Here is a 23,917-nt window from a genome sequence, read left to right as displayed (position 1 = left end):
AAATCTGCACTGTGTAACGCTATAGTATGCAAACATGGAATATATAATTGGAATTGTATTACTGCTCTAGAAAATAAGTTAAAATGAAGATACCTAGTGCATAAATTTGCCAATTCATGTGTACCCTACAGCAAATAACAAGGCGGCCTTCTTTGCAGGGAACCTTACTTAATATGATACCTCTCCTGGGTGTCACTTCCAAGCAGATAAACAGGTGTGAACAGGTGCAAGCTGTTTTTCTGTTTGGAAGTGATTGTCAATCTTTGATGTTTGTATACACAGGCTTTCTGACTTGAGCCTCTGGCATTTTAATCATATCTTCATCCTACTTACACATATAATTGTAGACTTAAGGTACCTTCACACATAACGATATCCCAGCCCCTGCTGGGAGATCGTTGGTCGTTGGGGAATGATCAGGACCTTTTTTTGGTCGCTGATCACCCGCTGTCATCGCTGGATCGGCGTGTGTGACGCCGATCCAGCGATGTGTTCACTTGTAACCAGGGTAAATATCGGGTTACTAAAGGTACCTTCACACTAAACGATATCGCTAGCAATCCGTGACGTTGCAGCGTCCTCGCTAGCGATATCGTTTAGTTTGACACGCAGCAGCGATCAGAATCCTGCTGCGATGTCGTTGGTCGGGGCTAGAGGGCCAGACCTTTCTTTGGTCGCTGGCTCTCCCGCTGACATCGCTGAATCGGCGTGTGTGACACCGATTCAGCGATGTCTTCGCTGGTAACCAGGGTAAACATCGGGTTACTAAGCGCAGGGCCGCGCTTAGTAACCCGATGTTTACCCTGGTTACCATCCTAAAAGTAAAAAAAACAAACGCTACATACTTACCTACCGCTGTCTGTCCCCGGCACTGTGCTTCTCTGCTCTGGCTGTGAGCACAGCGGCCGGAAAGCAGAGCGGTGACGTCACCGCTCTGCTTTCCAGCTGCCCGGCGCTCACAGCCAGAGCAGAGAAGCAGAGCGCCGAGGACAGACAGCGGTAGGTAAGTATGTAGCGTTTGTTTTTTTTACGTTTAGGATGGTAACCAGGGTAAACATTGGGTTACTAAGCGCGGCCCTGCGCTTAGTAACTCGATGTTTACCCTGGTTACCGGCATCGTTGGTCGCTGGAGAGCGGTCTGTGTGACAGCTCTCCAGCGACCAAACAGCGACGCTGCAGCGATCCGGATCGTTGTCTGGATCGCTGCAGCGTCGTTTAGTGTGAAGGTACCTTAAGCGCAGGGCCGCGCTTAGTAACCCGATATTTACCCTGGTTACCATTGTAAAAGTTAAAAAAAAAAAAAAAAAAAAAAAAACAGTACATACTCACATTTCGATGTCTGTCACGTCCCCTGCCGTCAGCTTCCCTGCACTGACTGTCAGCGGCGCCGGCCGTGAAGCAGAGCACAGCGGTGACATCACCGCTTTGCTCTGCTTTACGGCCGACACCGCTGACAGTCAGTGCGGGATGCTGACGGCGGCGGACGTGACAGACATCGGAATGTGAGTATGTACTATTTTTTTTTTTTTTTACTTTTACAATGGTAACCAGGGTAAATATCGGGTTACTAAGCGCGGCCCTGCACTTAGTAACCCGATGTTTACCCTGGTTACCCGGGTGCTGCAGGGGGACTTCGGCATCGTTGAATACAGTTTCAACGATGCCGAAGTCTTTCCCCTGATCGTTGGTCGCTGGAGAGAGCTGTCTGTGTGACAGCTCCCCAGTGACTACACAACGACTTACCAACGATCACGGCCAGGTCGCATCGCTGGTCGTGATCGTTGGTAAGTCGTTTAGTGTAACGGTACCTTTAAGCCAAGGAGAGATATCATATTAGGTTAAGTTCCCAGCAAAGGTGATCACCTTGTCGTTGTTTGTTGGGCACACAAGAACTGGTCAATTTATGCACTAAGTATCTTCGTTTTTTTTTCTTATTTTCTAGAACAGCAATGCAATTCCAATTCTATGTTCCATAGTTGCATACTATAGCGTTACAGGGTGCAGGTTTAATTTGTTAGTTACATATGGATGTGGCTCTCTTAGTTTGCACCTGTTCACACCTGTTTTTCTGTTTGGAAGTGATAGTCAATCTTTGATATTTGTGTACAGGATTTTTATAGTTCAAGAAACATTTTATTGAAAAAAAAAATTACATTTAGAGAGACATTAGACGCATTAAATAAAAGTGTAAGGTCATCCTAATTTACTCTACCCCCTGTATGCATCTGTTTTGTAATGTTTTATGAATACTGGCCACTGAGGATGCTTGGAATTGGCAGACAACAAAACACTAGTCATCTGTATATTGATATAGTATTTTCTTATATTTCAGCTGTCTGTCCTCTTCTTACAAAATACTACTATGTGCTCATTGCTTTGAAAAGAACCCCGGAGCTTCTAGAAAGAGTCTTAAGATGCTTAAAATTTCTCCAAATTACCAAACAGTTGTGGTAGACTAACAAGAAAGCTGTGCGGGATGACACTATGCATATAGTATAGGCTACTGGAAGGGCTATAAAAGTGGATAGTGATACATACAGTGGGGCAAAAAAGTATTTAGTCAGTCAGCAATAGTGCAAGTTCCACCACTTAAAAAGATGAGAGGCGTCTGTAATTTACATCATAGGTAGACCTCAACTATGGGAGACAAACTGAGAAAAAAAAAATCCCGAAAATCACATTGTCTGTTTTTTTAACATTTTATTTGCATATTATGGTGGAAAATAAGTATTTTGTCAGAAACAAAATTTCATCTCAATACTTTGTAATATATCCTTTGTTGGCAATGACAGAGGTCAAACGTTTTCTGTAAGTCTTCACAAGGTTGCCACACACTGTTGTTGGTATGTTGGCCCATTCCTCCATGCAGATCTCCTCTAGAGCAGTGATGTTTTTGGCTTTTCGCTTGGCAACACGGACTTTCAACTCCCTCCAAAGGTTTTCTATAGGGTTGAGATCTGGAGACTGGCTAGGCCACTCCAGGACCTTGAAATGCTTCTTATGAAGCCACTCCTTCGTTGCCCTGGCGGTGTGCTTTGGATCATTGTCATGTTGAAAGACCCAGCCACGTTTCATCTTCAATGCCCTTGCTGATGGAAGGAGGTTTGCATTCAAAATCTCACGATACATGGCCCCATTCATTCTTTCATGTACCCGGATCAGTCGTCCTGGCCCCTTTGCAGAGAAACAGCCCCAAAGCATGATGTTTCCACCACCATGCTTTACAGTAGGTATGGTGTTTGATGGATGCAACTCAGTATTCTTTTTCCTCCAAACACGACAAGTTGTGTTTCTACCAAACAGTTCCAGTTTGGTTTCATCAGACCATAGGACATTCTCCCAAAACTCCTCTGGATCATCCAAATGCTCTCTAGCAAACTTCAGACGGGCCCGGACATGTACTGGCTTAAGCAGTGGGACACGTCTGGCACTGCAGGATCTGAGTCCATGGTGGCGTAGTGTGTTACTTATGGTAGGCCTTGTTACATTGGTCCCAGCTCTCTGCAGTTCATTCACTAGGTCCGCCCGCGTGGTTCTGGGATTTTTGCTCACCGTTCTTGTGATCATTCTGACCCCACGGGGTGGGATTTTGCGTGGAGCCCCAGATCGAGGGAGATTATCAGTGGTCTTGTATGTCTTCCATTTTCAAATTATTGCTCCCACTGTTGATTTCTTCACTCCAAGCTGGTTGGCTATTGCAGATTCAGTCTTCCCAGCCTGGTGCAGGGCTACAATTTTGTTTCTGGTGTCCTTTGACAGCTCTTTGGTCTTCACCATAGTGGAGTTTGGAGTCAGACTGTTTGAGGGTGTGCACAGGTGTCTTTTTATACTGATAAGTTTAAACAGGTGCCATTACTACAGGTAATGAGTGGAGGAAAGAGGAGACTCTTAAAGAAGAAGTTACAGGTCTGTGAGAGCCAGAAATCTCGATTGTTTGTTTCTGACCAAATACTTATTTTCCACCATAATATGCAAATAAATTGTTAAAAAAACAGACAATGTAATTTTCTGAATTTTTTTTTCTCAGTTTGTCTCCCATAGTTGAGGTCTACCTATGATGTAAATTACAGACGCCTCTCATCTTTTTAAGTGGTGGAACTTGCACTATTGCTGACTGACTAAATACTTTTTTGCCCCACTGTATCAGGCACGAGTTTCAAGAAAAGTCTGCAAGCACATAATGGAGGATCTCAGAATTAGGGCTGATTGTCCATGCAAATCAGTGCAACTCGGATTGCAATGCATGAACTGGCCGGTGGCTCTCACAACCTGGGTGTGACAGCCTCATAGAAATACATGAAACGGTTGCGAGACCAGCAGCCAGTCCGTACATTGCGGTCTGAGAGCGGATCGATTTGAATGAGCCCTTACTGGCAAGCAGGTAAGACCTGAGATAGGTAGAAAGCAGGGCAAAGGTGCTAACCCATAAAACAGGATTTTTGGTTGCTTACTGTAAAATCTGTTTCTTTGAGCCTCCATTGGGGGACACAGGAACCATGGCTGTATGCTGCTGCCACTAGGAGGCTGACACTACGCAAATAAAAAAGTAAGCTACTCCTCTGCAGTGTACACCCCACCGACTGGCATTATACTCTTCAGTTAGTGAGAAAGCGGTAGGAGATAAATAACAAGGTTGAAAAACCATAACCACAATCTTGAGAACTGTAAACGTGAAAACAGTCATAGAACATAGAACAACAGAAACAGAGAAACATTGGGAGGGAGCTGTGTCCCCCAATGGAGGCTCCAAGAAACAGATTTTACGGTAAGCAACCAAAAATCTTGTTTTCTTTATCGCCTCTCATTGGGGGACACAGGAACCATGGGATGTCCCAAAGCAGTCCCAAGGGCGGGAAAAACAGACTTCCATCAGGCCAGAGGACTCACCACTGCCGCCTGCAAGATCCTTCTGCCTAGGCTGGCGTCAGCCGAAGTGTAGGTATGGACCTTGTAAAATTTGGCGAACGTGTGGATGGAAGACCAAGTTGCCGCTTTGCAAAGCTGTAGGGTGGAAGCCCTGTGGTGCACCGCCCAGGAGGCGCCGACTGCCCAGGTAGAGTGAGCCTTAATCCCAAGAGGGGGCACTCTGTTCTTAACCCGGTAAGCCTCCAGAATTGCCGTTCTGATCCAGCGAGCAATAGTCGCCTTAGAAGCCGGTTGGCCTCTGCGCGGGCCATCAGGAATGACGAAAAGAGAATCCGTCTTCCGGAAAGTGGACGTTCTATCCAGGTAGATCCTCACTGCCCTGACCAGGTCCAGCTTGTTCACGATCGCTCCAAAGGATGAGTCAGAGCTGGACAAAAGGAAGGTAGACCGATGTCCTCGTTGAGGTGGAAGGTGGAAACCACCTTAGGAAGAAAGGAAGGCGGAGGCCTCAGGACCACCTTGTCCTGGTGGATGGCCAAGAATGGAGGACGGCAAGAAAGAGCCGCCAACTCGGAAACGCGGCGGATAGAAGTGATGGCCACAAGAAAGGCCACCTTCCAAGATAGGACTGACAGGGGAATCTCCCTGAGGGGCTCAAAGGGGGAAACCCTCAGAACGTCCAGTACCAGGTTTAAATCCCATGAATCCACAGGGGCCCTGTACAGAGGAACAGCGTGGGCCACTCCTTGAAGAAATGTCTTAACCTGTGGTCGGGTGTTGTGATAGGCAATTCAGTATCACAATGGACATAGCGGTCAGAGCACATACAGTGATCTGACAATAACCCAAAATAATAGAACGAGCTCTGAGAAGTGGGAACTCTGCAGACCGCAATCCCTAATCCTCTCCAAACAACACTACAGGCATCCGTGGATTGCGCCTAACTCTGCCTATGCAACTCGGCACAGCCTGAGAAACTAACTAGCCTGAAGATAGAAAATAAGCCTACCTTGCCTCAGAGAAATACCCCAAAGGAAAAGGCAGCCCCCCACATATAATGACTGTGAGTTAAGATGAAAAGACAAACGTAGGGATGAAATAGATTCAGCAAAGTGAGGCCCGACTTTCTTAACAGAGCAAGGATAGGAAAGATAACTTTGCGGTCTACACAAAACCCTAAAGAAAACCACGCAAAGGGGGCAAAAAGACCCTCCGTACCGAACTAACGGCACGGAGGTACACCCTTTGCGTCCCAGAGCTTCCAGCAAAACAATTAGACAAGCTGGACAGAAAAAATAGCAAACAAATAGCAAAGAAGAACTTAGCTATGCAGAGCAGCAGGCCACAGGAATGATCCAGGGAAAAACAAGTCCAACACTGGAACATTGACAGGAAGCATGGATCAAAGCACTAGGTGGAGTTAAGTAGAGAAGCACCTAACGACCTCACCAGATCACCTGAGGGAGGAAACTCAGAAGCCGCAGTACCACTTTCCTCCACAAACGGAAGCTCCCAGAGAGAATCAGCCGAAGTACCACTTGTGACCACAGGAGGGAGCTCTGCCACAGAATTCACAACAGTACCCCCCCTTGAGGAGGGGTCACCGAACCCTCACCAGAGCCCCCAGGCCGACCAGGATGAGCCACATGAAAGGCACGAACAAGATCGGGAGCATGGACATCAGAGGCAAAAACCCAGGAATTATCTTCCTGAGCATAACCCTTCCATTTAACCAGATACTGGAGTTTCCGTCTTGAAACACGAGAATCCAAAATCTTCTCCACAATATACTCCAATTCCCCCTCCACCAAAACCGGGGCAGGAGGGTCAACAGATGGAACCATAGGTGCCACGTATCTCCGCAACAATGACCTATGGAATACGTTATGTATGGAAAAAGAATCTGGGAGGGTCAGACGAAAAGACACAGGATTAAGAACCTCAGAAATCCTATACGGACCAATGAAACGAGGTTTAAACTTAGGAGAGGAAACCTTCATAGGAATATGACGAGAAGATAACCAAACCAGATCCCCAACACGAAGTCGGGGACCCACACGGCGTCTGCGATTAGCGAAATGTTGAGCCTTCTCCTGGGACAAGGTCAAATTGTCCACTACATGAGTCCAAATCTGCTGCAACCTGTCCACCACAGTATCCACACCAGGACAGTCCGAAGACTCAACCTGTCCTGAAGAGAAACGAGGATGGAACCCAGAATTGCAGAAAAATGGCGAAACCAAGGTAGCCGAGCTGGCCCGATTATAAAGGGCGAACTCAGCCAAAGGCAAAAAGGACACCCAATCATCCTGATCGGCAGAAACAAAGCATCTCAGATAGGTTTCCAAGGTCTGATTGGTTCATTCGGTCTGGCCATTAGTCTGAGGATGGAAAGCCGAGGAAAAAGACAAGTCAATACCCATCCTACCACAAAAAGCTCGCCAAAACCTCGAAACAAACTGGGAACCTCTGTCAGAAACGATATTCTCTGGAATGCCATGCAAACGAACCACATGCTGGAAGAACAATGGCACCAAATCAGAGGAGGAAGGCAATTTAGACAAGGGTACCAGATGGACCATCTTAGAAAAGCGATCACAGACCACCCAAATGACTGACATCTTTTGAGAAACGGGAAGATCTGAAATAAAATCCATAGAGATATGTGTCCAAGGCCTCTTCGGGACCGGCAAGGGCAAAAGCAAGCCACTGGCACGAGAACAGCAGGGCTTAGCCCGAGCACAAATCCCACAGGACTGCACAAAAGTACGCACATCCCGCGACAGAGATGGCCACCAAAAGGATCTAGCCACTAACTCTCTGGTACCAAAGATTCCAGGATGACCAGCCAACACCGAACAATGAACCTCAGAGATAACTTTATTCGTCCACCTATCAGGGACAAACAGTTTCTCCGCTGGACAACGATCAGGTTTATTAGCCTGAAATTTTTGCAACACCCGCCGCAAATCAGGGGAGATGGCAGATACAATTACTCCTTCCTTGAGGATACCCGCCGGCTCAGATAAACCCGGAGAGTCGGGCACAAAACTCCTAGACAGAGCATCTGCCTTCACATTTTTAGAGCCCGGAAGGTACGAAATCACAAAGTCAAAACGGGCAAAAAACAGCGACCAACGAGCCTGTCTAGGATTCAAACGCTTAGCAGACTCGAGATAAGTCAAGTTCTTATGATCAGTCAATACCACCACGCGATGCTTAGCTCCTTCAAGCCAATGACGCCACTCCTCGAATGCCCACTTCATGGCCAGCAACTCTCGGTTGCCCACATCATAATTTCGCTCAGCAGGCGAAAACTTCCTGGAAAAAAAAGCGCATGGTTTCATCACTGAGCAATCAGAACCTCTCTGCGACAAAACAGCCCCTGCTCCAATCTCAGAAGCATCAACCTCCACCTGGAACGGAAGAGAAACATCTGGTTGACACAACACGGGGGCAGAAGAAAAACGACGCTTCAACTCTTGAAAAGCTTCCACAGCAGCAGAAGACCAATTGACCAAATCAGCACCCTTCTTGGTCAAATCGGTCAATGGTTTGGCAATACTAGAAAAATTGCAGATGAAGCGACGATAAAAATTAGCAAAGCCCAGGAACTTTTGCAGACTTTTCAGAGATGTCGGCTGAGTCCAATCATGGATGGCTTGGACCTTAACAGGATCCATCTCGATAGTAGAAGGGGAAAAGATGAACCCCAAAAATGAAACCTTCTGCACACCAAAGAGACACTTTGATCCCTTCACAAACAAAGAATTAGCACGCAGGACCTGAAAAACCGTTCTGAGCTGCTTCACATGAGACTCCCAATCATCCGAGAAGATCAAAATGTCATCCAAGTACACAATCAGGAATTTATCCAGGTACTCTCGGAAGATGTCATGCATAAAGGACTGAAACACTGATGGAGCATTGGCAAGTCCGAATGGCATCACTAGATACTCAAAATGACCCTCGGGCGTATTAAATGCAGTTTTCCATTCATCGCCTCGCCTGATTCGCACCAGATTATACGCACCACGAAGATCTATCTTGGTGAACCAACTAGCCCCCTTAATCCGAGCAAACAAATCAGACAACAAAGGCAAGGGGTACTGAAATTTAACAGTGATCTTATTAAGAAGGCGGTAATCTATACAAGGTCTCAGCGAACCATCCTACTTGGCTACAAAAAAGAACCCTGCTCCTAATGGCGACGATGACGGGCGAATATGCCCATTCTCCAGGGATTCCTTCACATAACTGCGCATAGCGGTGTGCTCAGGCACAGATAAATTAAACAGTCGACCTTTTGGGAATTTACTACCAGGAATCAAATTGATAGCACAATCACAATCCCTATGCGGAGGTAGGGCATCGGACTTGGGCTCATCAAATACATCCCGGTAATCAGACAAGAACTCTGGAACCTCAGAAGGGGTGGATGACGAAATTGACAGAAATGGAACATCACCATGTACCCCCTGACAACCCCAACTGGACACCGACATGGATTTCCAATCCAATACTGGATTATGGGCTTGTAGCCATGGCAACCCCAACACGACCACATCATGCAGATTATGCAACACCAGAAAGCGAATAACCTCCTGATGTGCAGGAGCCATGCACATGGTCAGCTGGGTCCAGTATTGAGGCTTATTCTTGGCCAAAGGCGTAGCATCAATTCCTCTCAATGGAATAGGACACTGCAAGGGCTCCAAGAAAAACCCACAACGCTTAGCATATTCCAAGTCCATCAAATTCAGGGCAGCGCCTGAATCCACAAATGCCATAACAGAATATGATGACAAAGAGCAGATCAAGGTAACGGACAGAAGAAATTTTGACTGTACTGTACCAATGGTGGCAGACCTAGCGAACCGCTTAGTGCGCTTAGGACAATCAGAGATGGAATGAGTGGAATCACCACAGTAGAAACACAGCCCATTCAGACGTCTGTGTTCTTGCCGTTCAACTCTGGTCAAAGTCCTATCGCACTGCATAGGCTCAGGTTTAATCTCAGGTAATACCGCCAAATGGTGCACAGATTTACGCTCACGCAAGCGTCGACCGATCTGAATGGCCAAAGACATAGACTCATTCAAACCAGCAGGCATAGGAAATCCCACCATGACATCCTTAAGGGCTTCAGAGAGACCCTTTCTGAATATAGCTGCCAGCGCAGATTCATTCCATTGAGTGAGCACGGACCACTTTCTAAATTTCTGGCAATATACCTCTATCTCATCCTGAGCCTGACAAAGAGCCAGCAAATTTTTTTCTGCCTGATCCACTGAATTAGGCTCATCGTACAGCAATCCAAGCGCCAGGAAAAACGCATCGATATTACTTAATGCAGGATCTCCTGACGCAAGAGAAAATGCCCAGTCCTGAGGGTCGCCACGCAAAAAAGAAATGACGATCCTAACCTGTTGAACTGGGTCACCAGAGGAGCGAGGTTTCAAAGCCAGAAATAGTTTACAATTATTTTTGAAACTCAGAAATTTAGTTCTATCTCCAAAAAACAAATCTGGAATAGGAATTCTCGGTTCTAACAAAGAATTCTGAACCACAAAATCTTGAATATTTTGAACTCTTGCCGTGAGCTGATCCACACATGAAGACAGACCTTTAATGTCCATTGCTACACCTGTGTCCTGAACCACCCAAATGTCTAGGGGAAAAAAAAGGCAAAACACAGTGCAAAGAAAAAAAAATGGTCTCAGAACTTCTTTTTTCCCTCTATTGAGAATCATTAGCACTTTGGGCTTCCTGTACTGTTGTGATAGGCAATTCAGTATCACAATGGACATAGCGGTCAGAGCACATACAGTGATCTGACAATAACCCAAAATAATAGAACGAGCTCTGAGACGTGGGAACTCTGCAGACCGCAATCCCTAATCCTCTCAAAACAACACTAGAGGCAGCCGTGGATTGCGCCTAACTCTGCCTGTGCAACTCGGCACAGCCTGAGAAACTAACTAGCCTGAAGATAGAAAATAAGCCTACCTTGCCTCAGAGAAATACCCCAAAGGAAAAGGCAGCCCCCCACATATAATGACTGAGTTAAGATGAAAAGACAAACGTAGGGATGAAATAGATTCAGCAAAGTGAGGCCCGACTTTCTTAACAGAGCGAGGATAGGAAAGATAACTTTGCGGTCTACACAAAACCCTAAAGAAAACCACGCAAAGGGGGCAAAAAGACCCTCCGTACCGAACTAACGGCACGGAGGTACACCCTTTGCGTCCCAGAGCTTCCAGCAAAACAATTAGACAAGCTGGACAGAAAAAATAGCAAACCAATAGCAAAGAAGAACTTAGCTATGCAGAGCAGCAGGCCACAGGAATGATCCAGGGAAAAACAAGTCCAACACTGGAACATTGACAGGAAGCATGGATCAAAGCATTAGGTGGAGTTAAGTAGAGAAGCACCTAACGACCTCACCAGATCACCTGAGGGAGGAAACTCAGAAGCCGCAGTACCACTTTCCTCCACAAACGGAAGCTCCCAGAGAGAATCAGCCGAAGTACCACTTGTGACCACAGGAGGGAGCTCTGCCACAGAATTCACAACAGTCAGGAAGCTAAAGTCTTCTGAAAAAGGATGGAAAGCGCAGAGACCTGGCCCTTCAGGGTACTAAGAGCCAGACCCGAATCCAGTCCTGCCTGAAGGAAGGCCAAAATGGAAGGCAGGGAAAAGGACATAGATGAAACACGGTTGGACTCGCACCAACGGAAGTAAGCCTTCCAGGTACGATAGTAGATCCTGGAAGATGAAGGCTTCCGAGCCTGAATCATGGTGTGAATCACCCAAGCCAAAAGGCCGGACGCTCTTAGAACTGCGGTCTAAACAGCCTTGCCGCTAAACTGAGCGACCGAGAATTCGGGTGGCAGATCGGACCCTGAGACAGCAGATCAGGCCTGTCTGGAAGGCGCCAGGGAGCGTCCGCAAGAAGATTGACGAGCTCCGCGAACCAAGCTCTCCTGGGCCAATCCGGGGCGATCAGAATGACTGGCACTCCTTCCTCTTTGATCTTCTTCAACAGTTTGGGAAGTAATGAAAGGGGTGGGAACAGGTAGGGCAGCACGAACTGTGACCAAGGAATAACCAGAGTGTCGACACCCACTGCGAGAGGATCGCGAGACCTGGAGATGAACTGCGGAACCTTCCTGTTCATTCGAGACGCTGAGATCCACGTCCGGTATCCCCCATCGAAGACCAATCTGATGGAAGACCTCCGGATGCAAGGACCATTCCCCTGCCGCGAGGCCCTCGCGGCTGAGGAAGTCGGCGGCCCAATTGTCCACGCCGGGGATATGCACCGCGGATATCACCAGAGCTGTTGCCTCTGCCCAGAGGAGGATCTTGGATACCTCGGCCAAGGCGCTCCGAATCCCCCCTTGATGGTTGACATATGCCACCGCCGTGGCATTGTCCGTCTGGATTCGATTGGAAGACCCCTGAGAATCCTTTCCCAGTGACGAAGGGACAGAAAAATGGCCGGGATCTCGAGGACATTGATCGGCAAGGTTGCCTCCTGCGCCGACCAGCGGCCCTGTACACTCAGGTGGCGAAACACCGCACCCCAGCCGAGCAGGCTGGCGTCCGTCATCACCACCTGCCAGTGGACTGGAACGAAGGACCTGCCCTGGGAGACGAGAGGTGACGTGAGCCACCAGTTGAGAGACCGTTTGACCCAGGGAGAGAGTCGAATCGGGCGGTCCAGGGAGAAGACAGACCTGTTCCACTGAGACAGGATGGCTTGCTGAAGAGGTCGCGAGTGAAATTGGGCGAAGGGAATCGCTTCCAATGTTGCTACCATCCTCCCCAAAACCTTCATGGTCGATTGGAAGGAGGGAGACCGAAGGCCCTGGAGCACGCGTGTGTCCCGACGAAGGCTGGATCTCTTCTCTTCGGGAAGAAAGACCTTCGTCTGACGAGTGTCGAAGAGCATGCCCAGAAAGATGATGCGCTGAGAAGGAATAAAGCAGGACTTCATCCGATTGACCAGCCACCCGAAACGGGCTAGGGTGTCGAGAACGATGGACAGGCTTTCGTGGGCCTGAGAAATTGACGGAGCCTTAATGAGGATGTCGTCGAGGTATGAAAACAGAACCAGGCCTCTGACCCTCTAGATGGCCATCAGCGCCGCCATGATCTTCGTGAAAACTCTTGGGGCGGTTGCAAGACCGAACGGCAGGGCGACGAACTGAAAATGTTCCTGAAGCACTACAAAGCACAGGTATCGGTGATGTCCCGGGAATATCGGAACGTGGAGGTAGGCGTCCTGAATAACTATGGAACACAGAAATTCCTGAGCCTCCATGGAAGCAATTACTGAACGAAGGGATTCCATCCTGAAGTGCTTCCGACGAACTCTCCTGTTCAGCAATTTGAGGTCCAGAATGGGACGCACCCTGCCGTCTTTTTTCGGTACCACAAAAAGGTTGGAATAGAAACTTGTGAACCGCTCTTTTTCTGGGACGGGAACAATTACCCCGGCTTTGAGAAGAGAAGCGATGGCAGCGAAGAAACCCGGAACTAGAGCGGGATCTCTTGAAGGTCGGGATTCGAAAAAACGATCCAGGGGTCGTGAAACGAACTCTATCTTGTATCCCGAGGATACAACTTCCCTGACCCATGCGTCCTCTACTGAGGAGATCCAGATGTCCCTGAAGAAGAGGAGACGGCCACCCAGCCGGGGAGGTAGGTTGTCGACTAGCCGAGAGTCAGGCCGAGGTGGTTCTTCCAGTCCTGGACCTGGAGGATCTACCCTGGGAGTAGCGAGGACGCCAGGAAGGAGTGGGCCTAAAGGATACCGCCTTCTTCTCTTGACGTGCCTGTGGCCTCTGTTGCTGCTGGGAGGAGTTTGATGCCGCGAAGCGACGAAAAGGCCGAAAAGACCGAAATTGAAGTCTAGGAGGGGGGCGACGAGGCTTGGCCTGGGGAAGAAGGGAGCTTGTGCCCCCAGTAGCGTCCTTAATGATTTGGTCCAGCTTAGAACCAAAAAGACGAGACCCCTGAAAAGGCAGGCTGGTAAGGGACTTTTTAGAGGACAAATCCGCCTGCCAGGCCTTAAGCCAAACGGTCCTGCGGATGGCAACCGCATTGCTGGACGCCTGAGCCGCACAAGACGCGGCGTCCAGGGAGGCGAAGACCAGATATTCACCCGCGTGAGAAATCTGGTTGGCAAGTTCCGCCAGCTGTCCGGAAGGAACCCCGTCCAGTATGCCCTGATGGAGTTGTTTGGCCCATTTGGATATGGATTTTGAAACCCAAGTGGAAGCAAAGGCCGGGCAAAGACTGGCTGAGGCCGCTTCAAAGGCTGACTTCGCGAAAGATTCCATGACTATCGTTAGAATCCTTAAGAGATGCTCCGCCGGACAGTGGGAGGATCGTTGGTGGATAGTCTGGAAACCGGAGGATCCACCGAAAGAGAAGCCGTCCAATTAGCGGTGAGCTCCGGAGAAAAGGGATATAAAACGCCAAGTCGCTTTCCTCTCTGAAAGCGTCTGGTCGGGTTCTCTCATTCTCTGGTCATAATCTCCTCGAATTCCGGGTGAGGAGCGAAAAACTTGGAAGGTGGTTTAGCCCTTCTAAACGAAACCGCCTGATCTGCGGGTTCAGTAGAGGACTCCTTGATGCCACAGGTTAGATTTATCGCTCCAATGAGATTCTGAACCATATCCCTCATGGTAGCGATCTGGTTCGAATCCAGCTCCGAAACATGCTCCGAAGGCGCATCAGAGAACGCCTCGTCTGACACAGGGGAGGAGGATCGGGAGGACGCCGACCGCGGAGGAGGACCAAGTGGCGAGAAGGAGCGAGAAGAGGACTCAGACCGGCGTTCCTGTCTGGACCTTTTGCGGCTAGCAATGGAGGGCTCGGACGGAGCTTCCTGCGACCCGCTGGCTACAGCGGGGGTCTGCAGGGGTAATCGATCCAGCACGGACACCAATGTTTGAGACACCCGAGTTTTGATCGGCCACCGATTGTGACAGAGAGGAAGCCCAGCCTGGGATAGGGGTATCACTCTCGGGCGGATCGGCCAGGGGATCCTGGGCGGTGGGAACAATCGGGTTGCTGCAGGCCTGACAGAGCGGAGAGGACTGACCTGAGGGAAGTTTGCTGTTACAGGACGAACATGCAAAGTACTTGACTAAGGCAGAAGAGGAAGAAGTAGGAGGACGAGAGCGGCCCCCCTTAGAGTTAGACATTTTGAAGAGGTCCCTGAAGAAAATGCCAGCGGGTTAGGGGACAGTGGGGCAGAGGGGTTGTCAGTCTGCAGTGCAGAGCTACTCACGGCAGACGAAAAGCATACCAGGATGCTGCAGGCCTGGAGGAAGATGCTGTGGATCTCCGGTGCAGATGGTGTGCTGTGCCCCCAGAAAAGATCGCTCTGCGGAGTTCTCTGGCGCAGGTGCGTGGCACAATGGAGAAAACTCGTGCCCTGAGTGTCCGGCAGCGGCGTGGAGGAAGGGGCGGAGCCAGCCGAGATGGCGCCGGTGGGTGGGGAAAAGCAGGGCACAGATTGTCGGGCGGAAGAAAGCCCGCCCGATGAAAAAGGAAGTGGGCGGAGCACGGCACCGGAAGTAGGCCCCGGGAAAAATCCGGGGCCTAAATTAGAAGCCGGTGACCGCCGAGAAAGAACCCCCCCGGCGCAGATGCTACCCGGCCAGAGCGGTGCGGCAGTCGCCGCATGAAAAAGAGAGAGCGCTGCCGCCGGTGAAGTGTCGCAAGAGTAGGCCCCGGAAAAGCCGGGGCCTAAATTAGGAGCCGGCGAACGCCAGAAGCAACGGTGCTGGCTGGCTGTGGAGGTGAGCAACGCGGCAGCCTGTGAGGCCACCGCATAGAAGGGGGGGAACGCTGAGAGCAGGTGGTACGCCGCAATTAGGCCCCGTGAAAGGCCGGGGCCTAAATCAGGAGCCGGCGACTGCCGAGGGAAAGGCTGCAGGCAGGAGTGTGCCGCAAGCAGGCCCCGGGAAACCGGGGCCTGAAGGAAGAACGGCGACCGCTGGAGGAACGCGGTGGGGCAAAGAAAGGTAGCGCGGCTGGCCGAAAAAAAAACGCCGCGTCAGAAAGAGCCACCGCGCAGGGAACGAGGAAAGTGCTGCAAATGCAGCGATGACCCCGCGCTGAGTCCTGGGAACCCCTTTAGGAATACTCACCTAGTAAAATCCCACGTCGTCTGCTACTAACCGTGGGAAGGTATCAGACGTCCATAGGAGCTGCTGATGGACGTCCTCGTCTCCTCCGACCGACAGGCTCTGGTGGGCGAGTGGGTGGGGGACGGGGCCAGGACCGGACTTCTGATCCTCCTTGTGTGCTAGGCTCTTGGTCCTGGAGAGGGATCTATGAGGATACGGGGTGGCAGTACACGCCGTACTCATAGTCCGCTTGTGGGAATACAGGTGTGACTGTTCACCCTGTATCCCTTCCGGAAAACCTGAAAAGAAACGACGCACATTGAGGTAGATAAGGGTCTAATGAAAGACCCGTTTCCACCTCCTACTGACACTAAGCTAAACTGAAGAGTATAATGCCAGTCGGTGGGGTGTACACTGCAGAGGAGGAGCTAACATTTTTATTTGCATAGTGTCAGCCTCCTAGCGGCAGCAGCATACACCCATGGTTCCTGTGTCCCCCAATGAGAAGCGATAAAGAAAGAGGTATTTTGGTTTTATTGGTTTTAACAAATCATTTATCTGCTGGTTGCGCATTTGCCTTGTTGATAAATTCAGAGTGAATGGTACAGAGGAAAGATACCAAAGGTCAGCTCAATGGGTTGGGAGAAGACACTGGGGGCCCTGTGGGGGTCCCAGCAATTGGACCTACACTGAACTATATACATAGACTAGCTGAAGAGCCCGGCGTTGCCTGGGCATAGTAAATATCTGTGGTTAGTTATAGCACCTCACTTCTCTTATTTTCCCATTACGCCTCTCATTTTCCCAATCACATCTTTAATTTTCCCCCTCACTCCTCTCATGCCCGCCTAACACTTGTCATTTCGACCTCACATCTGTCATTTTCCGATCACTACACTATTTTCCCTCACTCCTCTCATTTTGCACTCACACCTTTTCATTTTCACCTCACACCTCTCATTTTCACCTCAGTATATACATGTTTGTCATCTCCCTTATATATAGTATACACCTGTATGTCATCTCCTGTATATAGTATATACCTGTATGTCATCTCCCCTGTATATAGTATATACCTGCTGTGTGTCATCTCCCCTGTATATAGTATATACCTGTATGTCATCTCCTCCTATATATAGTATATACCTGTATGTCATCTCCTCCTATATATAGTATATACCTGTATGTCATCTCCTCCTATATATAGTATATACCTGTATGTCATCTCCTTCTATATATAGTATATACCTGTATGTCATCTCCTCCTGTATATAGTATATACCTGTGTGTCATCTCCCCTGTATATAGTATATATCTGTGTGTCATCTCCTCCTGTATATAGTATATACCTGTGTGATCTCCTGTATTAGACCTCGTTAACACGTTATTTGCTCAGTATTTTTACCTCAGTATTTGTAAGATAAATTGACAGCCTGATAAATCCCCAGCCAACAGGAAGCCCTCCCCCTGGCAGTATATATTAGCTCACACATACACATAATAGACAGGTCATGTGACTGACAGCTGCCGTATTTCCTATATGGTACATTTGTTGCTCTTGTAGTTTGTCTGCTTATTAATCAGATTTTTATTTTTGAAGGCTAATACCAGACTTGTGTGTGTTTTAGGGCGAGTTTCGTTTGTCAAGCTGTGTGTGTTGAGTTTTGTGTGGCGACATGCATGTAGCGACTTTTGTGAGATGAGTTTTGTGTGGCAACATGCGTGTAGCAACTTTTTGTGTGTCGAGTTGCATGTGACAGGTTAGTGTAGCAAGTTGTGTGCAGCAAGTTTTGCGCATGGCGAGTTTTGCGCGTGGTGAGTTTTATGTCTGGTGCCTTTTGAGTATGTGCAAGTTTTGTGTGAGGCAACTTTTGCATGTGTTGCAAATTTTGTGCATGTGGCAATTTTTCCGCATGTGCAAGTTTTGCTTGTGGCGAGTTTTCCATGAGGTGAGTTTTGCACTTGTGGCGAGTTCTGCGTGAGCCTATTTTTTGCATGTGGCGAGTTTTGCGCGTGGTGAGTTTTGAGCGGCGACTTTTGTGTTTCGACTTTTATGTGGCGAGGTTGGTGTATGTGTGGTGAAATGTGTGCTGAGGGTGGTATATGTGTTCAAGCACGTGGTAGTGTGTGGGGCATTTTGTGTGTGTGTTCATATCCCCGTGTGTGGTGAGTATCCCATGTCGGGGTCCCACCTTAGCAACTGTACGGTATATACTCTTTGGCGCCATCGCTCTCATTCCTTAAGTCCCCCTTGTTCACATCTGGCAGCTGTCAATTTGCATCCAACACTTTTCCTTTCACTTTTCCCCATTATGTAGATAGGGGAAAAATAGTTTGGTGAATTGGAAAGCGCAGAGTTAAAATTTCACCTCACAACATAGCCTATGACGCTCTCAGGGTCCAGACGTGTGACTGTGCAAAATTTTGTGGCTGTAGCTGCGATGCCTCCAACACTTTTCATTTCACTTTTTCCCCATTTTGTAGATAGGGGCAAAATTGTTTGGTGAATTGGAAAGCGCGGGGTTAAAATTTCACCTCACAACGTAGCCTATGACGCTCTCAGGGTCCAGACGTGTGACTGCAAAATTTTGTTTCTGTAGCTGCGACGCCTCCAACACTTTTCCTTTCACTTTTTTCCCCATTATGTAGATAGGGGCAAAATTGTTTGGTGAATTGGAAAGTGCGGGGTTAAAATTTCACCTCACAACGTAGCCTATGACGCTCTCTGGGTCCAGACGTGTGACTGTGCAAAATTTTGTGGCTGTAGCTGCGACGGTGCAGATGCCAATCCCGGACATACACACACACATACACACACACATTCAGCTTTATATAGTAGACTAGCTGAAGAGCCCGGCGTTGCCTGGGCATAGTAAATATCTGTGGTTAGTTATAGCACGTCACTTCTCTTATTTTCCCATCACGCCTCTCATTTTCCCAATCACATCTTTAATTTTCCCCCTCACATCTCTCATTTTCTCCCTCACACCTCTCATTTTCTCCCTCACTCCTCTCATTCCCCCCTAACACGTCATTTCGACCTCACATCTGTCATTTTCCGATCACTACACTATTTTCCCTCACTCATCTCATTTTGCACTCACACCTTTTCATTTTCACCTCACACCTCTCATTTTCACCTCAGTATATACATGTTTGTCATCTCCCTTATATATAGTATACACCTGTATGTCATCTCCTGTATATAGTATATACCTGTATGTCATCTCCCCTGTATATAGTATATACCTGCTGTGTGTCATCTCCCCTGTATATAGTATATACCTGTATGTCATCTCCTCCTATATATAGTATATACCTGTATGTCATCTCCTCCTATATATAGTATATACCTGTATGTCATCTCCTCCTATATATAGTCTATACCTGTATGTCATCTCCTTGTATATATAGTATATACCTGTATGTCATCTCCTCCTGTATATAGTATATACCTGTGTGTCATCTCCCCTGCATATAGTATATATCTGTGTGTCATCTCCTCCTGTATATAGTATATACCTGTATGTCATCTTCTATATATAGCATATACCTGTATGTCATCTCCTCCTGTATATAGTATATACCTGTATGTCATCTCCTCCTGTATATAGTATGTATCTGTATGTCATCTCCTCCTCTATATAGTATATACCTTTGTGTCATCTCCCCTGTATATAGTATATACCTGTGTGATCTCCTGTATTAGACCTCATTAACACGTTATTTGCTCAGTATTTTTACCTCAGTATTTGTAAGATAAATTGGCAGCCTGATAAATCCCCAGCCAACAGGAAGCCCTCCCCCTGGCAGTATATATTAGCTCACACATACACATAATAGACAGGTCATGTGACTGACAGCTGCCGTATTTCCTATATGGAACATTTGTTGCTCTTGTAGTTTGTCTGCTTATTAATCAGAGGTTTATTTTTGAAGGCTAATACCAGACTTGTGTGTGTTTTAGGGCGAGTTTCGTTTGTCAAGTTGTGTGTGTTGAGTTGTGTGTGGCGACATGCATGTAGCGACTTTTGTGAGCTGAGTTTTGTGTGGCAACATGCGTGTAGCAACTTTTTGTGTGTCAAGTTGCATGTGACAGGTTAGTGTAGCAAGTTGTGTGCAGCAAATTTTGCGCATGGCGAGTTTTGCGCGTGGTGAGTTTTATATCTGGTGCCTTTTGAGTATGTGCAAGTTTTGTGTGAGGCAACTTTTGCATGTGTTGCAAATTTTGTGCATGTGGCAATTTTTCCGCGTGTGCAAGTTTTGCGTGTGGTGAGTTTTCCATGAGGTGAGTTTTGCACTTGTGGCGAGTTTTGCGTGAGCCTAGTTTTTGCATGTGGCGAGTTTTGCGCGTGGCGAGTTTTGAGCGGCGACTTTTGTGTTTCGACTTTTATGTGGCGAGGTTGGTGTATGTGTGGTGAAATCTGCGCTGAGGGTGGTCTATGTGTTCAAGCACGTGGTAGTGTGTGGCGCATTTTGTGTGTGTGTTCATATCCCCGTGTGTGGTGAGTATCCCATGTCGGGGCCCCACCTTAGCAAATGATCGGTATATACTCTTTTGCGCCATCGCTCTCATTCCTTAAGTCCCCCTTGTTCACATCTGGCAGCTGTCAATTTGCCTCCAACACTTTTCCTTTCACTTTTCCCCATTATGTAGATAGGGGAAAAATAGTTTGGTGAATTGGAAAGCGCGGGGTTAAAGTTTCACCTCACAACATAGCCTATGACGCTCTCAGGGTCCAGACGTGCGACTGTGCAAAATTTTGTTTCTGTAGCTGCGACGCCTCCAACACTTTTCCTTTCACTTTTTTCCCCATTATGTAGATAGGGGCAAAATTGTTTGGTGAATTGGAAAGCGCGGGGTTAAAATTTCACCTCACAACGTAGCCTATGACGCTCTCAGGGTCCAGACGTGTGACTGTGCAAAATTTTGTTTCTGTAGCTGCGACGCCTCCAACACTTTTCCTTTCACTTTTTTCCCCATTATGTAGATAGGGGCAAAATTGTTTGGTGAATTGGAACGCGCGGGGTTAAAATTTCGCATCACAACATAGCCTATGACGCTCTCGGGGTCCAGACGTGTGACTGTGCAAAATTTTGTGGCTGTAGCTGTGACGGTGCAGATGCCAATCCCGGACATACACACATACACACACACACACACATTCAGCTTTATATAGTAGATCTATGTTTTCTGTTTCTTGTTTAACAATCCCAAAAAGAAGACTGGAAACAAAAGAGACCAAGGTACATGAACACAGAACTTAATTACTTGTTAAAAAAAGTAAAGTATATTAAATGGTAAGAGGGGGTATATCTAAAGAAGAATATAATGCTATTTGCAGGGAATGCAGGGCAAGAGTTAGAAGACCTAAAAGGCAGTAATGAAGTGAGGCTTGCAAGGGAGATCAAAAGCAATTAAAAGGATTTTCAGGTTACATCAAAAGACAAGTCAAAGATACTACAGGATTTTTACAAGATGAAAAGGGTAAAGTGGTCAAAAATGATGTTGAGAAGGCCTAACTTTTAAATTACTATTTCACATATGTGTTCTCTAAGAAAGCAATTGTAACTTCAACTGATTTTCACGGTGCTATTGAAGGAATAAAAAATCCACACTATCTATATACAGAGACATGGTGAGGGAACACTTAGATAATTTAAATTAATTTAAATCTCCTGGTCCAGATTAATTACATCCTAGGGTATTGAAAAAGTTAGCAGAGGTAATTGCACAACCATTAGCCAGAATATTTGAAAAATCCTGGAGAACAGAAGTCCCAGAAGATTGGAGAAGGGCACATTTTGTCCCTGTCTTCAAAAAAATAGGGATTTTTGTGTACTCACCGTAAAATCCTTTTCTCCGAGCCATTCATTGGGGGACACAGACCATGGGTGTATGCTGCTGCCAATAGGAGGCTGACACTAAGTGATACAAAAAAAAGTTAGCTCCTCCCCTGCAGTATACATCCTCCTGCTGGCTCTCAGCTAACCAGTTCAGTGCAAAAGCAGTAGGAGATCAATAACAATACATGAGCGTATAGCATGTCATATTCTAAAAAAACAAGCATAAGCTAATAACAGGGTGGGAGCTGTGTCCCCCAATGAATGGCTCGGAGAAAAGGATTTTACGGTGAGTACACAAAAATCCCTATTTCTCCTTCGCCTCATTGGGGGACACAGACCGTGGGACGTCCCAAAGCAGTCCCTGGGTGGGGACAACAATAGATCAGGCCCTGTGTAACCGCTACTTACAAGTGCGCCACCGCGGCCTGCAGAGTCCGCCTGCCCAGACTCACATCTGTGGAAGTGTGGGAATTATAGTGCTTCAAGAATGCATGCAGACTGGACAAATCCGCAAGCTTGCAGGCGTGCCTTGCTGACGCCTGGTGCCTACAACCCTTGATAGACAGGGAGATAGGCTGACATCTAGCACGGAAGGACTCCTGGATGGTGAAAAGAATTCACCTTGTTATCATGGTCGATGAAACGGCTAAACCCTTCCTGAAAATGTCAGGAAGCCTTCTTCTACCGTCAGTAAGCCCAAATAAAACGTCCAACCTTCAGAAGGACGCCGTCCTCAAGACGTACCTACTCAGAGCACTCACTTCGTCCAGAATATGGGGGATCTTATTCCATTTTGTGGACTGGAGCCAAAAGAGATGAGGGAAGAACTATGCCCTCATAACAGTAGTAATACAGTACCACCTTGGTAACAAGGGATGGAGATGGCCTGAGGACAACCTTGCCTCGAAGGTAATAAGGAAAAAAAGTCTGAAGGAGCAGAGAAGCTAGCTCCGAAGACTCGTCAGAGTGAGAATATCGCAGAGGAGAACGGGACGACTTTCCCTGATAGTAAAGTCTGCCCGAATGAAAAAGGAGCCTACTGTAAGGCTCCTAGGAATAATAAGGTCCCAATGATCTAACGGTATGCGATAGGGAAGAACTACGTGTGAAAAACTCCCTGTGAGAAAGTCCCTACTTGCAGTTGTGCTGCGATAAGGCGAGAAGATACTAGCTCCGCAAACAAAAAAACGGACGTGGTCAGTGCGGATCTCTGAGGATCACTGGGGCCCCTTTCTGCTTCCGAAAGGCTTTCGGAAGCAGTGGAAGGGGAGACATGGAAACTGGTACCACGGCAGAACCAGAGCATGGAGAGCAATGGCTCCTGGATCTCGAGGTCGAACCACGAACTCGAGTACATTGGCCTTCAGTCTGGATGTCATCCCACCTACAACTGGAGAGCTCCAGTAAGGACAGATCTGATGGAAGACTTCGGGGTGAAGTTCCCACTGACTTGAGGCGGAACCCTGACGGCTGAATTTGTTTGCCGTTCAGAGTTCTACTTCTGGGATATATACTGCCGAGATCACCAAATAATAGACTTCGGCCCATCAGAGAAAGTGAGGTACCTCGGTCATGGCGCCTGACCCAGGGTACCTGCTAGATGACTGACGTAAGGCACCGCCATAGCATTATCCAATTGAATTCGGACAGGGAGACCCGCCAGAAGGCAGTGGACCTGCTGTAAGACTACCGTTCGGATCTCCAGAACAATGATGGGGAGAAGAAGACTGGCATTGGTAGTTACTAATAACCATTGAACCGGGAGAAAGGCCCTGGATGAAGAAGGAGCTCAGAGACTATTGTCTGAAAGTCTGTTTGACTTGCTGAAAACGAGCGGAACAAAGGAATCCGCTCCCATAGTCGTCACCATTTTTCTTCAGAACTCTCTTAGCAAATCGAATGAAATGAGGGGTTGAGTAATCAAGTCTTCAGAACTCTCCTTGCGCCAGCTACCTGTTGAAGGGCCATGACCTTGTCTCGAGGAAGAATTACCATCCTTCTAGAAGTGTGCAGGATCATCCTCAAAAAGGATATCTGCTGGGCTGGAAATGAGG

General features: G+C 47.8%; 1 protein-coding gene across 3 annotated transcripts in view; it reads right to left on the bottom strand.

Moving 5' to 3' along the window:
- AP4S1 (adaptor related protein complex 4 subunit sigma 1) overlaps positions 1–23,917 on the bottom strand; it is an 83,380-nt gene that overhangs the window by 6,997 nt on the left and 52,466 nt on the right. The gene's annotated exons all lie outside the window — the stretch shown is intronic.

This window comes from Ranitomeya imitator, chromosome 1, assembly GCF_032444005.1.
Source record: "Ranitomeya imitator isolate aRanImi1 chromosome 1, aRanImi1.pri, whole genome shotgun sequence".
In the NCBI taxonomy this organism is placed as follows: Eukaryota; Metazoa; Chordata; class Amphibia; order Anura; family Dendrobatidae; genus Ranitomeya; species Ranitomeya imitator.
Note: the sequence above shows the minus strand (reverse complement) of the source record. Positions and strands in the feature narration are given on the sequence as shown.